This window comes from Dendrobates tinctorius, unplaced genomic scaffold (genome assembly GCF_039654945.1).
Source record: "Dendrobates tinctorius isolate UK_male_01 unplaced genomic scaffold, ASM3965494v1 ptg000063l, whole genome shotgun sequence".
In the NCBI taxonomy this organism is placed as follows: Eukaryota; Metazoa; Chordata; class Amphibia; order Anura; family Dendrobatidae; genus Dendrobates; species Dendrobates tinctorius.
In genome coordinates, this window is record NW_027361731.1 from 9,587,766 (window position 1) to 9,601,217 (window position 13,452).

Sequence of the window (13,452 nt, forward strand, 5' to 3'; positions counted from 1 at the left end):
AGATACAATGCTGTATGTCATCACAATGCCAAAAGCAAAAAAAAAAAAAAGTTTTTAAAATTAAAATATTAAGGCTATGTGCACACGTTGCGGAATTGCCACGGGAATTTCTGCGGCAATTCCCTGCCGCGGGAAATACGCGAAAAATCCGCATGCGTAATTCCCGCGAAAAACTAGCGTTTTGCAAGTGTAATTAGCTTGCAGAATACTAGCGTTTTCCAAGCGATCTGTAGCATCATTTGGAAAACTGATTGACAGGTTGGTCACACTTGACCTCGTGGCGCAACGGTAGCGCGTCTGACTCCAGATCAGAAGGTTGTGTGTTCAAATCACGTCGGGGTCAATCAGCTCTTTATAGGGGAAGAGTCTTGAGGAGATCATTTGCATATTCCCAGTGCCTTCTGGGATAAGTGAAGAGTCTCCGCGAGCTCAACGATCACTAGGCTTTGGCCGTTGCAGCTGAAAAGAGGAAATCGGAAAACCAGGGGAAGAGTCTTGAGGAGATCATTTGCATATTCCCAGTGCCTTCTGGGATAAGTGAAGAGTCTCCGCGAGCTCAACGATCACTGGGTTTTGGCCGTTGCAGCTGAAAAGAGGAAATTTGGCTCATCTTTCATCGTTTTTAAGAAATCTCAAGATGGAAGAGGCCAGGAGCCATTTGGTGAGCTGCATTTCTTGCTACATGTTCACAGATTTACCAGTGGAAAAGCCAAACTTCACATGCCACAAATGCAAGCTTGTGTCCCTGTTGGAGGAAAAGTTGCAAAATCTCGAAGAGAGGTTAGCTACGTTGAAGATCATTAAGGAAGGTGAAGAGTTCTTGGACAGAGCAGAATTATCTCTTCATGTTACAGAAAGAGAAGAAATTTGAAGTGCACCTGAAGAAACAGAGGAATGGAGACATGTGACCCAGAGGATCAGGAGGCAGTCAGCACCCACACTGCTCAGAAACCAGTACCAGGCTCTCACGCAGGAAAACGATGAAGAAATACATCAGGATAAGACTTTGCCAACAAACAGCAACCTTGTACGCCTTCAGAGTCCTCCTGGATGGAGAAAGAAAAATGTTGTGAAGAAGAAACGGAGAGTGGTGGTCATGGGGGATTCCCTGTTGAGAGGAACAGAGGCCGCTATCTGCAGACCGGATATAACCTCAAGAGAAATGTGCTGTCTTCCAGGTGCAAAAATTAAAGATGTGTCTGACAGGATATCAGGACTCTTCAGACCTACAGATGACTACCCATTCCTGCTACTACATGTGGGGACAAATGACACCGCAAGAAACGACCTGGAAACCATCTGCAGAGACTATGAAGACTTAGGCAAGAAAGTGAAAGAACTGGGAGCGCAGGTGGTCTTCTCTTCCATCCTCCCAGTGGATGGCCATGGAACAAGGAGGTGGAATAAGATTCTGCAGGTGAACAACTGGCTACGTCGATGGTGCCGTCAGCAACGATTTGGATTTCTGGATCACGGAGTGAACTACTTATACGATGGACTACTTGCTAGAGATGGGGTGCACCTTACGAAGACTGGAAAGCATGTATTTGGAAGTTGCCTTGCTACACTTGTAAGGAGAGCTTTAAACTAGAACAACATGGGAAGGGAAGCAAAAGACCAGAAAAAGCCATACACCTGACAAATGCTATTGAGAACTCTGCTATTAGAAGTGGAAAGGAAGAACAAAGACGAAAGAATCTAATTAATAAAAATATTGGAGAAAGAGAAACCAATCACAAACTAAAGTGCTTCTATACTAATGCACAAAGCATGGGCAACAAACAAGGAGAATTGGAACTACTAACACAGGAAAAGAAATATGATGTCATTGGAATCACTGAAACTTGGTGGGACAATACACATGATTGGAATACAAGACTAGAAGGATACAACTTATTTGCAAGAAACAGACTTGATAAACGAGGAGGGGGTGTCGCATTGTATGTTAGAAACGCGTATATCTGCACAGAGATTGAAGCTTCAGAGACTGAGTTCTGTGGAAACTGTTTGGGTAAGAATACAAGGACAGAACAATGGAAAGGACACCATTGTAGGCATTTACTACAGGCCGCCTGTGCAAGCTGAAGATATGGATGAACTCTTTATGCATCAAATGGCCAAGTTCTCCAAAAAATATGACATAGTTGTCATGGGAGATTTCAACTATCCAGACATTTGTTGGGAATCTCTCTCAGGCAAAACTAACAGGTCAAGGAAATTCTTATCCTCTCTTGCTGACAACTTTATCTTCCAAAAGGTAAGGGAGAAAACAAGGGGAACTGCTACCTTGGATCTAATCCTTATAAACAGGGAGGAAATGGTTGAGGAGGTAAAAGTGGCTGGGACCCTAGGAGGTAGCGACCATGCTATTTTAGAATTTTGGATAACTAGAGGCGGAAGACCTGTGAAGACTCAGACGTCAAGGTTAGATTTCAGGAAGGCAGATTTTAAGGGATTCAGAAAGAGAATTGGAGGGATCCAATGGCTGGATATCCTTAAAGACAAAAATGTCCAGGAAGGATGGGAAATCTTGAAAAATGAAATTCTCAAAGCACAGTTGTTAACAATTCCGAAAAGAGGGAAGAATAGGAAGCATTTAAGGAAACCAGGATGGATGAACACAGAACTTAAGCACATGCTAAAAAGGAAGAAAAAAATGTTTATAAAATGGAAAGAGGGAGGCATATCTAAAGAAGAATATAATGCTGTCTGCAGAACCTGCAGGGCACAAATCAGATTAGCTAAAGCTGAAAATGAATTGAGGCTTGCAAGAGATGTCAAAAGCAATAATAAAGGATTTTGGGGATATGTCAAAAGTAAAAGAAAAGTCAAAGATGCTATAGGATTTTTACAGGATGAAAATGATGAAATGGTAAGACAGGATGTTGAGAAGGCTGAACTTTTAAATTCCTATTTTGCATCTGTTTTCTCTCAGAAAGGAAATGTAACATCAACTGTTCTTCACTGTCCTATTAAGGGAATAGAAGAATCCAGGATATCTATAAACAGAAAGATAGTGAGGAAACACTTAGCTAACCTAAATGAATTCAAGTCTCCAGGTCCAGATGAATTACACCCCAGAGTACTGAAGGAGATAGCAGAAGAAATTTTTGAACCCCTCTCCATAATCTTTGAAAATTCTTGGAGAACAGGAGAAGTGCCAGAAGACTGGAGAAGAGCAAATGTTGTTCCTATCTTCAAAAAGGGGAAGAAGGTGGACCCAGGCAACTATAGGCCGGTGAGTCTGACTTCTATACCAGGAAAGATCTTTGAACAAATTATTAAACAACATGTATGTCAATACCTGGATAAGAATGAAGTGATTAAACAGAGTCAGCATGGGTTTGTAACTAATAAGTCATGTCAGACTAACTTAATTTCCTTCTATGACGGTATCACTGATTGGGTGGATCAAGGAAATGCTGTAGATATAGTATATCTTGACTTCAGCAAAGCATTTGACAAAGTCTCTCATACAATCCTTATTGAAAAAATGACTAGGTATGGAATGGACAAGGCAACTGTTAGGTGGATTCATAACTGGCTTAGTGATCGGACCCAAAGAGTGGTCGTAAATGGCTGCACATCCAGTTGGAAGAATGTCTCAAGTGGGGTACCACAGGGCTCTGTCCTGGGCCCTGTATTGTTCAACATCTTTATCAACGATTTAGATGAAGGAATTGAGGGTAAACTGATTAAATTTGCTGATGACACAAAGCTAGGAGGGATAGCTAATACTAGAGAAGAGAGAGAGAGGATTCAAAAAGATTTAAATAAACTGGAGAAGTGGGCAGCAACTAACAGAATGGTTTTTAACAGGGAGAAATGCAAAGTACTACATCTGGGCAATAAAAATGAAAAAAGCATATACAGAATGGGAGGAATAGGGCTAAGTGACAGCACATGTGAAATAGACTTGGGTATACTAATAGATCACAGACTGAATATGAGTCAACAGTGTGATGCAGCAGCAAAAAAGGCAAATGCAATTCTAGGATGTATTAACAGAAGCATACAGTCTAGATCACGTGAAGTCATTATTTCCCTCTACTCCTCTTTGGTCAGACCTCATCTGGAATATTGTGTCCAGTTTTGGGCACCACATTTTAAAAAAGACATCAACAAACTGGAGCAAGTTCAGAAAAGAGCGACCAGAATGGTGACCGGTCTGCAAACCCTGTCTTATGAGGAAAGGTTGCAGGATTTGGGAATGTTTAGTTTGCAAAAGAGAAGACTGAGAGGAGACTTAATAGCTGTCTACAAATATCTAAAGGGCTGTCACATTGTAGAAGGATCAACTTTATTCTCATTTGCACAAGGAAAGACTAGAAGCAATGGGATGAAACTGAATGGGAGGAGACACAGATTAGATATTAGAAAAAACTTTTTGACAGTTAGAGTGATCAATGAGTGGAACAGGCTGCCACGAGAAGTGGTGAGTTCTCCTTCAATGGAAGTCTTCAAACAGAGGCTGGACAGACATCTGACTGGGATGATTTAGCGAATCCTGCCTTGAGCAGGGGGTTGGACCAGATGGCCTTGGAGGTCCCTTCCAACTCTACGATTCTATGATTAACATAGTGTTTGACTAGTGTGACCAACTTTTTACTATTGAGGCTGCCTATTCATCATCAGTAGTAATAACATATAAAGTTTAAAATAATAAAAAAAATAAAAAATCGTGTTATTCTCACCTTCCGGCGGCCCCTGCAGCGTCCCCAGGCCATTGTCGCAAGGCATCGCTGGGAACGGGACTTGGCGAGAGTATCTCTGAGGCCTGGGGACGCTGCAGGGGCCGCCGGAAGGTGAGAATATCCCGATTTTTTACTTTAATTCTATTTTTTACAGGGATATGGTACCCAGGATCTGGAGGACAGTCTCCTCTCCTCCAGACCCTGGGTACCATCCGCACATTTTACTCTGCACATGGTGGGCATAGCCACATGCAGAAAGTAAGCGGAACAATGCATTGCTATGTGTGCCCAATTCCCGAGATTCCGCACAAAGAATGAGCATGCTGCGTATTTTTCCGCGATACGATTCCGCCGCAGAGAAATACGCAGCATCAGCACAGCATGTGCGGAATGCCATTGAATACAATGGGTTACTTATTTTATGCGTTTTTGCAGCATTTTCGCTGTGAAAAAACGTGGCAAAAACGCATAAAATCCGAAGGAATTCCGGATGTGTGCACATAGCCTAAAAGTTCAAATTTCCCCCCTTTCGCCGCATTCAAAATATAACAAAAAAAAATGAAACATACCCATATTTGGTAACACCGCATTCAGAATTGCCCGATCAACATAAAAAAAAGAATTAACCCGATCGCTAAACGGCGTAATGAGGAAAAAAAGTAAAAAACGCCAGAATTATGTTTTTTTGGTCGCCGCAACATTGCAATAAAATGGAATAATGGACGATCTAAAGATTGTATCTGCACCAAAATGGTATCGCTCAACGAACAAAAACTAAGCCTTCACTCAACCCTAAATCATGAAAAATGGAGATGCGACGGGTATCGGAAAATCTTTCATACTTTACCTAATAAAGACAAGTTATTTTTACTGATAAATGTTTGCTTTGGGTCTTTTATTTTCTGTTGGTATTTGGTTTATCCTATGAAGCTACTTGAACGCACGGTACGCGCATCACGTTTTTGTACAATTTGTCAATAATATATAGGTTTCTCCCCATCTGAGTTAGTTTTCATGGTCACCTGTGCCCAATCAGCGCTGGCGTCACTGTCCCCACTTTCGGACAAATCGAGCATCATGAGGCAGTCAGAGAGCAGCTGCGGCCCTGGCTTCCTGTTGATATTTAATACGTCCGAAGTTGGGAACAGTGAAGCTGCCGGTGATTGGGCGCAGGGCTCGTGTGATGTGACAACCTCACATAAGCCCCGGGAAAGTGAGTCTCAACACCGCTGAAGTGGAGCCGGCACACCAGCGAGTATGAGTGTTCTTATTTTAATGAGGCCAAACATGAAGAATGAGTACAGAGAGAGAAAAAAATTATTATATATATATATACAGTGGGGAAAAAAAGTATTTAGTCAGTCAGCAATAGTGCAAGTTCCACCACTTAAAAAGATGAGAGGCGTCTGTAATTTACATCATAGGTAGACCTCAACTATGGGAGACAAACTGAGAAAAAAAAATCCAGAAAATCACATTGTCTGTTTTTTTTTCATTTTATTTGCATATTATGGTGGAAAATAAGTATTTGGTCAGAAACAAAATTTCATCTCAATACTTTGTGATATATCCTTTGTTGGCAATGACAGAGGTCAAACGTTTTCTGTAAGTCTTCACAAGGTTGCCACACACTGTTGTTGGTATGTTGGCCCATTCATCCATGCAGATCTCCTCTAGAGCAGTGATGTTTTTGGCTTTTCGCTTGGCAACACGGACTTTCAACTCCCTCCAAAGGTTTTCTATAGGGTTGAGATCTGGAGACTGGCTAGGCCACTCCAGGACCTTGAAATGCTTCTTACGAAGCCACTCCTTCGTTGCCCTGGCGGTGTGCTTTGGATCATTGTCATGTTGAAAGACCCAGCCACGTTTCATCTTCAATGCCCTTGCTGATGGAAGGAGGTTTGCACTCAAAATCTCACGATACATGGCCCCATTCATTCTTTCATGTACCCGGATCAGTCGTCCTGGCCCCTTTGCAGAGAAACAGCCCCAAAGCATGATGTTTCCACCACCATGCTTTACAGTAGGTATGGTGTTTGATGGATGCAACTCAGTATTTTTTTTCCTCCAAACACGACAAGTTGTGTTTCTACCAAACAGTTCCAGTTTGGTTTCATCAGACCATAGGACATTCTCCCAAAACTCCTCTGGATCATCCAAATGCTCTCTAGCAAACTTCAGACGGGCCCGGACATGTACAGGCTTAAGCAGTGGGACAAGTCTGGCACTGCAGGATCTGAGTCCATGGTGGTGTAGTGTGTTACTTATGGTAGGCCTTGTTACATTGGTCCCAGCTCTCTGCAGTTCATTCACTAGGTCCCCCCGCGTGGTTCTGGGATTTTTGCTCACCGTTCTTGTGATCATTCTGACCCCACGGGGTGGGATTTTGCGTGGAGCACCAGATCGAGGGAGATTATCAGTGGTCTTGTATGTCTTCCATTTTCTAATTATTGCTCCCACAGTTGATTTCTTCACTCCAAGCTGGTTGGCTATTGCAGATTCAGTCTTCCCAGCCTGGTGCAGGGCTACAATTTTGTTTCTGGTGTCCTTTGACAGCTCTTTGGTCTTCACCATAGTGGAGTTTGGAGTCAGACTGTTTGAGGGTGTGCACAGGTGTCTTTTTATACTCATAACAAGTTTAAACAGGTGCCATTACTACAAGTAATGAGTGGAGGAAAGAGGAGACTCTTAAAGAAGAAGTTACAGGTCTGTGAGAGCCAGAAATCTTGATTGCTTGTTTCTGACCAAATACTTATTTTCCACCATAATATGCAAATAAAATGAAAAAAAAACAGACAATGTGATTTTCTGGATTTTTTTTCTCAGTTTGTCTCCCATAGTTGAGGTCTACCTATGATGTAAATTACAGACGCCGCTCATCTTTTTAAGTGGTGGAACTTGCACTATTGCTGACTGACTAAATACTTTTTTTCCCCACTGTATATATATATATATATATATACACACACATACACATATACATACACACACATACACACAGTGCCTTTCAAACGTATTCGGCTCCCTGGGATTTTCCAACCTCTTCCCACATATGATGCTTCAAACATAAAGATACCAAATGTAAATTTTTGGTGAAGAATCAATAACAAGTGGGACACTAATATTGCACGCCCTACTTTTCAGTTTTTGTATTTCCACAAAAATTTAAAATAGCCAATAAATTTTGTTCAACTTCACAATTGTGTCCCACTTGTTGATTCTTCACCAAAAAATTACATTTTGTATCTTTATGTTTGAAGCATGATATGTGGGAAAAGGTTGAAAACTTCCAGGGGGCTGAATACTTTCACAAGGCACTGTATATATCTATACATATATAGATAGATATATAAAAAAGGCCACCACCCAGCATGGCTAGCACAAGGTAGAACAGTGCTGATGTTGAAGGATCCTCATAAAGGAACAGTTCCATCCAATTACCGCCCAATAACCTGCCTCACAACAACATGGAAACTTCCTGTCAGGCATTATAGCCACCAAGCTACAGAGCCATATGAACCAGTACATGAATCCAGCTCAGAAAGGCATCGGGACCAACACCAGAGGCTCTAAGCACCAGCTCCTAGTAGATAGAGAAGTCACTCAAGACTCAAAGTCCAGACAGACCAATCTCAGCACAGCCTGGATTGACTACAGGAAAGCCTATGACTCAATGCCATACACATGGATCTGTGAATGCTTGGCTCTCTACAACGTCAACAGGAAATAAAGAACCTTCCTCAGAAACTCAATGGGGCTATGGAGAACAACATTGGAAGTCAACTCAAGACAACTAGCACAAGTGACCATCAAATGCGTCATATACCAAGGTGATGCACTGTCCCCATTGCTGTTCTGCATAGCCTTGAACCCGCTCAGTCAGATAATTAGAGTCTGGCTATGGATACAAGTTCAAGGGTGGAAGTACCTTCAACCACCTCCTCTACATGAATGATATCAAGCTGTATGCGAAAAACGAACGAGACATCGATTCACTGATCCACCTGACAAGGATCTATAGTGAAGACATCGGGATGTCCTTCAGACTGGAGAAGTGCGGCCGATTGGTAATAAAGAGAGGCAAGGTAGTCAAGACCGATGGAGTGGAATTACCAGCAGGGCATATAGCAGATGTACAGACATGCTACAAGTACCTCGGGATCCCACGGGGATATGATGACCATGATGAAGAGGCAAGGAAATCAGCAACATCCAAATACCATCAAAGGGTAAGACAGGTCCTGAAGAGCCAGCTCAATGAGAAGAATAAAATCCGCGACATCAATACATATTCCCTGCCAGTTATCAGATACCTTGCTGGCATAGTGTGCTGGCCAAAATAAGAGATGGAAGCTGCAGATGTTCAGACACGAAAGCTCCTCACAATGCATGGAGGTCTCCACCCTAAGTCTAGCACCCAAAGATTGTATACCAACAGAAAGGAGTGAGGTCGAGGCTTGATAAGCATCCAAGCCACCATCATGGATGAATCAAGGAGTATCCAGGAATACATCAGAAGAATGGTGCCAGAAGATGAGATGCTGAGAGAAAGCCTAAGGCAGCAACAACAACAGTTCTGGAAGGAAGAACAGGAACATGAAGCACCAAGGCAAGACAAGCCGCTGCATGCGATGTACCACCGACAGATAATGGAGGTGGCTGACATAGAGAAATCCTACCAATAGCTAGAGAAAGCTGGACTCCGAGACAGCACAGAGGCACTAATCATAGCGACACAAGAGCAAGCACTAAGTACAAGATCCATAGAAGCAGAAATCTACCACACAAGAGAAGAACCAAGGTGCAGACTATGCAAAGAAACCTCAGAAACAGTCCAACACATAGTGTCAGGATGCAAAATGCAAACAGGAACAGCGTATACTTAACGCCACAACCAAGTAACGGGAATTGAATAGAGGAACATGTGTGCAGCATATCGGCTAAGCCCCCCTAAGTCCAGGTGGGAGACCCCAGAAAAAGTGGTGGAAAACGAAAGGTCTAAAATCCTGTGGGACTTCAAGATCCAGACAGATAAGCAGGTGTTGGCTAACTAACTAGACATTGTCATAGTAGACAAGGAGCAGAAGACAGCAATGATAATAGATGTGGCAGTGCCAAGTGACAGCAATGTCAGAAAGAAGGAATATGAGAAGCTGGAGAAATACCAGGGCCTCAAAGGAGAACTGGAGATGTGGAAAGTGAAGGCAACAGTGTTTCCAGTGGTGATAGGAGCACTTGGAGCAGTGACCCCTAAGTTGGAAGAATGGATACAACAGATCCCAGTAGCAACATCTGAGCTTTCTGTCCAGAAAAGTGCAATACTGGGAACAACTAAGATCCTGCGCAGAACCCTCAAACTCCCAGACCTCTGGTAGAGGACCCGAGAATGAGAAAGTACAACAAAGACCACCCCCATTGAGGGGTGAGAAGGAAGGTATATATATTGTAGGGATTCAACTCACTCAGGAGTCACGGGAGTCAAACAGGAGGCACGTTCCTTTTAAAAGTTCACAGGGTTTATTGCTTCATAACCCATAAAGCAGCACATAACACAAGGAATAGCCTTTAGCTCAGGCGAAAGCAAGCATAAATGTCCATTATTTCAGGCTCAGTCCTGGAGCCTCAGCAAAACACAGGAGGCTTATCCCTCCTCACATACAGCCAATATACATAGGCCTCCCCAGGTCAGCAGCCTCAGCATGAGGTCTTCAGGAAGGTAGCACACCTTCCTCCACCAAGGCCTGCCGGGACCTTCCACATGGCCCAATCAGATCCATGCGCTCTCTCTCATGTGACCGGACCTCAGGTACCTTATATGGTCCATAACCACACCCACAGGTGATCACATGGCTCACTAAAGGTCCTATTACACACAGTCATACATATATTTCTTATGACACTCTTAAACACACCCCTGGGTGGGTTTGTAGGTAACCAGGTCTGCCCATCTCTCTAGTTACCTGGACACTTCTCCCTTATACATTGAAGCAACACCTCAGCAATATCATTGCTAAACAACACAAGTCTCCATCCCAAAGCCACCCACTTTGGGATATATAACGGCCATTCCGCATTCTGCCATTCATCCTTTCTCCTGGGACATCCACACAGCGCCCCCTAGCGGACTCAGTGGTTAGTACACCACAATATATAATTATTGACCCATATCCCAAGCGAAAAAGCTTAAAGAAAACCCTAAAATTATGTATCATGTTATCTGAAACAGTCAGAAAACTAGCCACATATTGGCAGACCCAAGACTTCAAACTATATACTTCATAAGTTTATAAGCCACTCCAGTGTCAGGGATAGTATGTGAAAATACAGCATATACCACTCAGGGAAGACATAACTTCCGGAGGTCATTTCCATATTCATACTAAATAATTGCACAGATCTCCCAGACATTATTGTTGCACATATCCCTAGTCTTTATAACGATATTGCACTCATTCCCTGACAGTCCGCAGCATGGCCATTAGTTACAAGCTGCTAGTGATCTTTGGAGCAGGTAAGTTTTCCATGAGTGGAATATATTGGGTGGTCAGAAAACTGAGTCTAGTCTTGGACAATTTGCCTGTACCACTATTTGACACCTGTTACAATACCAAACTAGGGCAGTCCCTATAGGCGAAAAAACACAATTATACTGTATTTTCACATACTTTCTATTCCTGACTGACCGCCACTGGAGTGGCTAATAAACTTACTAAGTATATTATTATAGCGCCATTTATTCCATGGCGCTTTACATGTGAGGAGGGGTATACATAATACATGCAAGTACAGTAATCTTAAACAATACAAGTCACGACTGGTACAGGATGAGAGAGGACCCTGCCCGCGAGGGCTCACAATCTACAACGGGATGTGTGAGGATACAGTAGGCGAGGGTAGAGCTGGTCGTGCAGCGGTTTGGTGGATCGGTGGTTACTGCAAGTTGTAGGCTTGTCAGAAGAGGTAGTGTTATGGAAATATATATGTATTTCATCTAGATCTCACTTGCCTGCTATAGGCTATATACTCCATATACTCATATACACTCTATATATTCCTATATGTGCACTTAGAGATATAATCACAGCTGTCCTGAACTTTGTAGCTAGTTACTGGAGATGACCTAACCCCATGAACTAGTCTGGGGAGCTGATGTTAGCTCATGATAGCATTGTCTTGTGACATTTGTCCCAGACATACAGAAGAGGAAGTTAGGCCAGATGGTCCAAGCCGATAGTCTTGCTGACATTGTAAGACAAGGGGCAGTAAATCATCTGATTCTTAAGTCACCTCAGTTCGGACACCCATATATGTTCATGTATTTAAACTGACCAATTAGATAAGATGTTCAGCCTTTAGGTTAATGAGTAACCACTCCTTTGTACGAACTAATAAAACCAAGTATATTCAATAAACTTCCAGAGTTCTGCTGGAATGGATTGCTGCTAACCAGGTGTGGCATCTTTCCTTCCTTGAGCGTTCAATAAGACTCTGTAATTAGGACAGGCCACAGCACGCACAAGGGTATATCTACCTAATCAATCAAAAATCCATGACAGTAGGTCTTCAAGTTCTTTTTGAAGGTTTTGTGGTAGAGAGTTCCAGAGTAGAGGGGATGCGCGGGAGAAATCTTGTATGCAATTGTGGGAAGAGGAGATAAGAGGGGAGTACAGGAGATCTTGTGAGGATCGGAGGTTTTGTGCAGGTAAGTACCGGGAGACTAGGTCACAGATGTAAGGAGGACTCAGGTTGTGGATGGCTTTGTATGTCATGGTTAGGGTTTTGAACTGGAGTCTTTGGGTAATGGGGAGCCAGTGCAGGGATTGACAGAGGGGAGAGGCCGGGGGAATAGCGGGGGAACAGGTGGATTAGTCGGGCAGCAGAGTTAAGAATAGATTGGAGGGGTGCGAGAGTGTTAGAGGGGAGGCCAGAAAGCAGGAGGTTGCAGTAGTCAAGGCGGGAGATGATGAGGGCATGGACTAGGGTTTTTGCTGATTCTTGGTTGAGGAATGTACGGATCCGTGAAATATTTTTGAGTTGAAGTCGGCAGGAAGCGGAAAGGGCTTGGATATGTGGTTTGAAAGAGAGATCAGAGTCAAGGATAACCCCGAGGCAGCGAGCTTGTGGGACTGGAGAGAGTGGGCAGCCGTTTACTTTAATGGATAGGTCTGTTGGGGGGGGTCACGTGAGATGGGCGAAAGATGATTAATTCTGTTTTGTCCATATTAAGTTTTAGAAATCTAGCGGAGGATGAAATAGCAGACAGACATTGAGGGATTCTGTTTAGTAGGGAGGTGATATCTGGTCCAGAGATGTAGATCTGTTTCATCAGCATAGAGATGATACTGAAAGCCATGAGATTCTATGAGCTGTCCGAGGCCGAAGGTGTAAACGGAGAAGAGCAGGGGCCCTAGGACTGAACCTTGCGGGACGCTGACGGATAGGGGGCGCGGTGAGGAGGTGGTGTGCGAATGGGAGACGCTGAATGTCCGGTCTGCTAGGTATGACGCAATCCAAGATAGGGCCAAGTCTGTGATACCAAGAGATGAGAGGGTCTGTAGTAATAGGGAACGGTCCACTGTGTCAAAGGCAGAGGACAGGTCCAGGAGGAGGAGGACAGAGTAGTGTCGCTTGGCCTTGGCGGCTAGTAGGTCATTGGTGACCTTAGTTAGGGCAGTTTCAGTGGAGTGGCGTGGCCGGAAGCCGGATTGCAAGTGGTCAAGGAGGGAGCAAGAAGATAGGTGGGAGGATAGTTCAAGAT

The 13,452-nt window shown here is 43.5% G+C and overlaps 1 non-coding gene across 1 annotated transcript; it reads left to right on the plus strand.

The window, feature by feature from the left end:
- The first annotated feature begins 271 nt into the window (after positions 1-271).
- On the plus strand, positions 272-343 carry TRNAW-CCA (transfer RNA tryptophan (anticodon CCA)). The gene has a single exon. It is a non-coding gene; the product is annotated as a tRNA-Trp (tRNA).
- Positions 344-13,452: the final 13,109 nt, after the last annotated feature.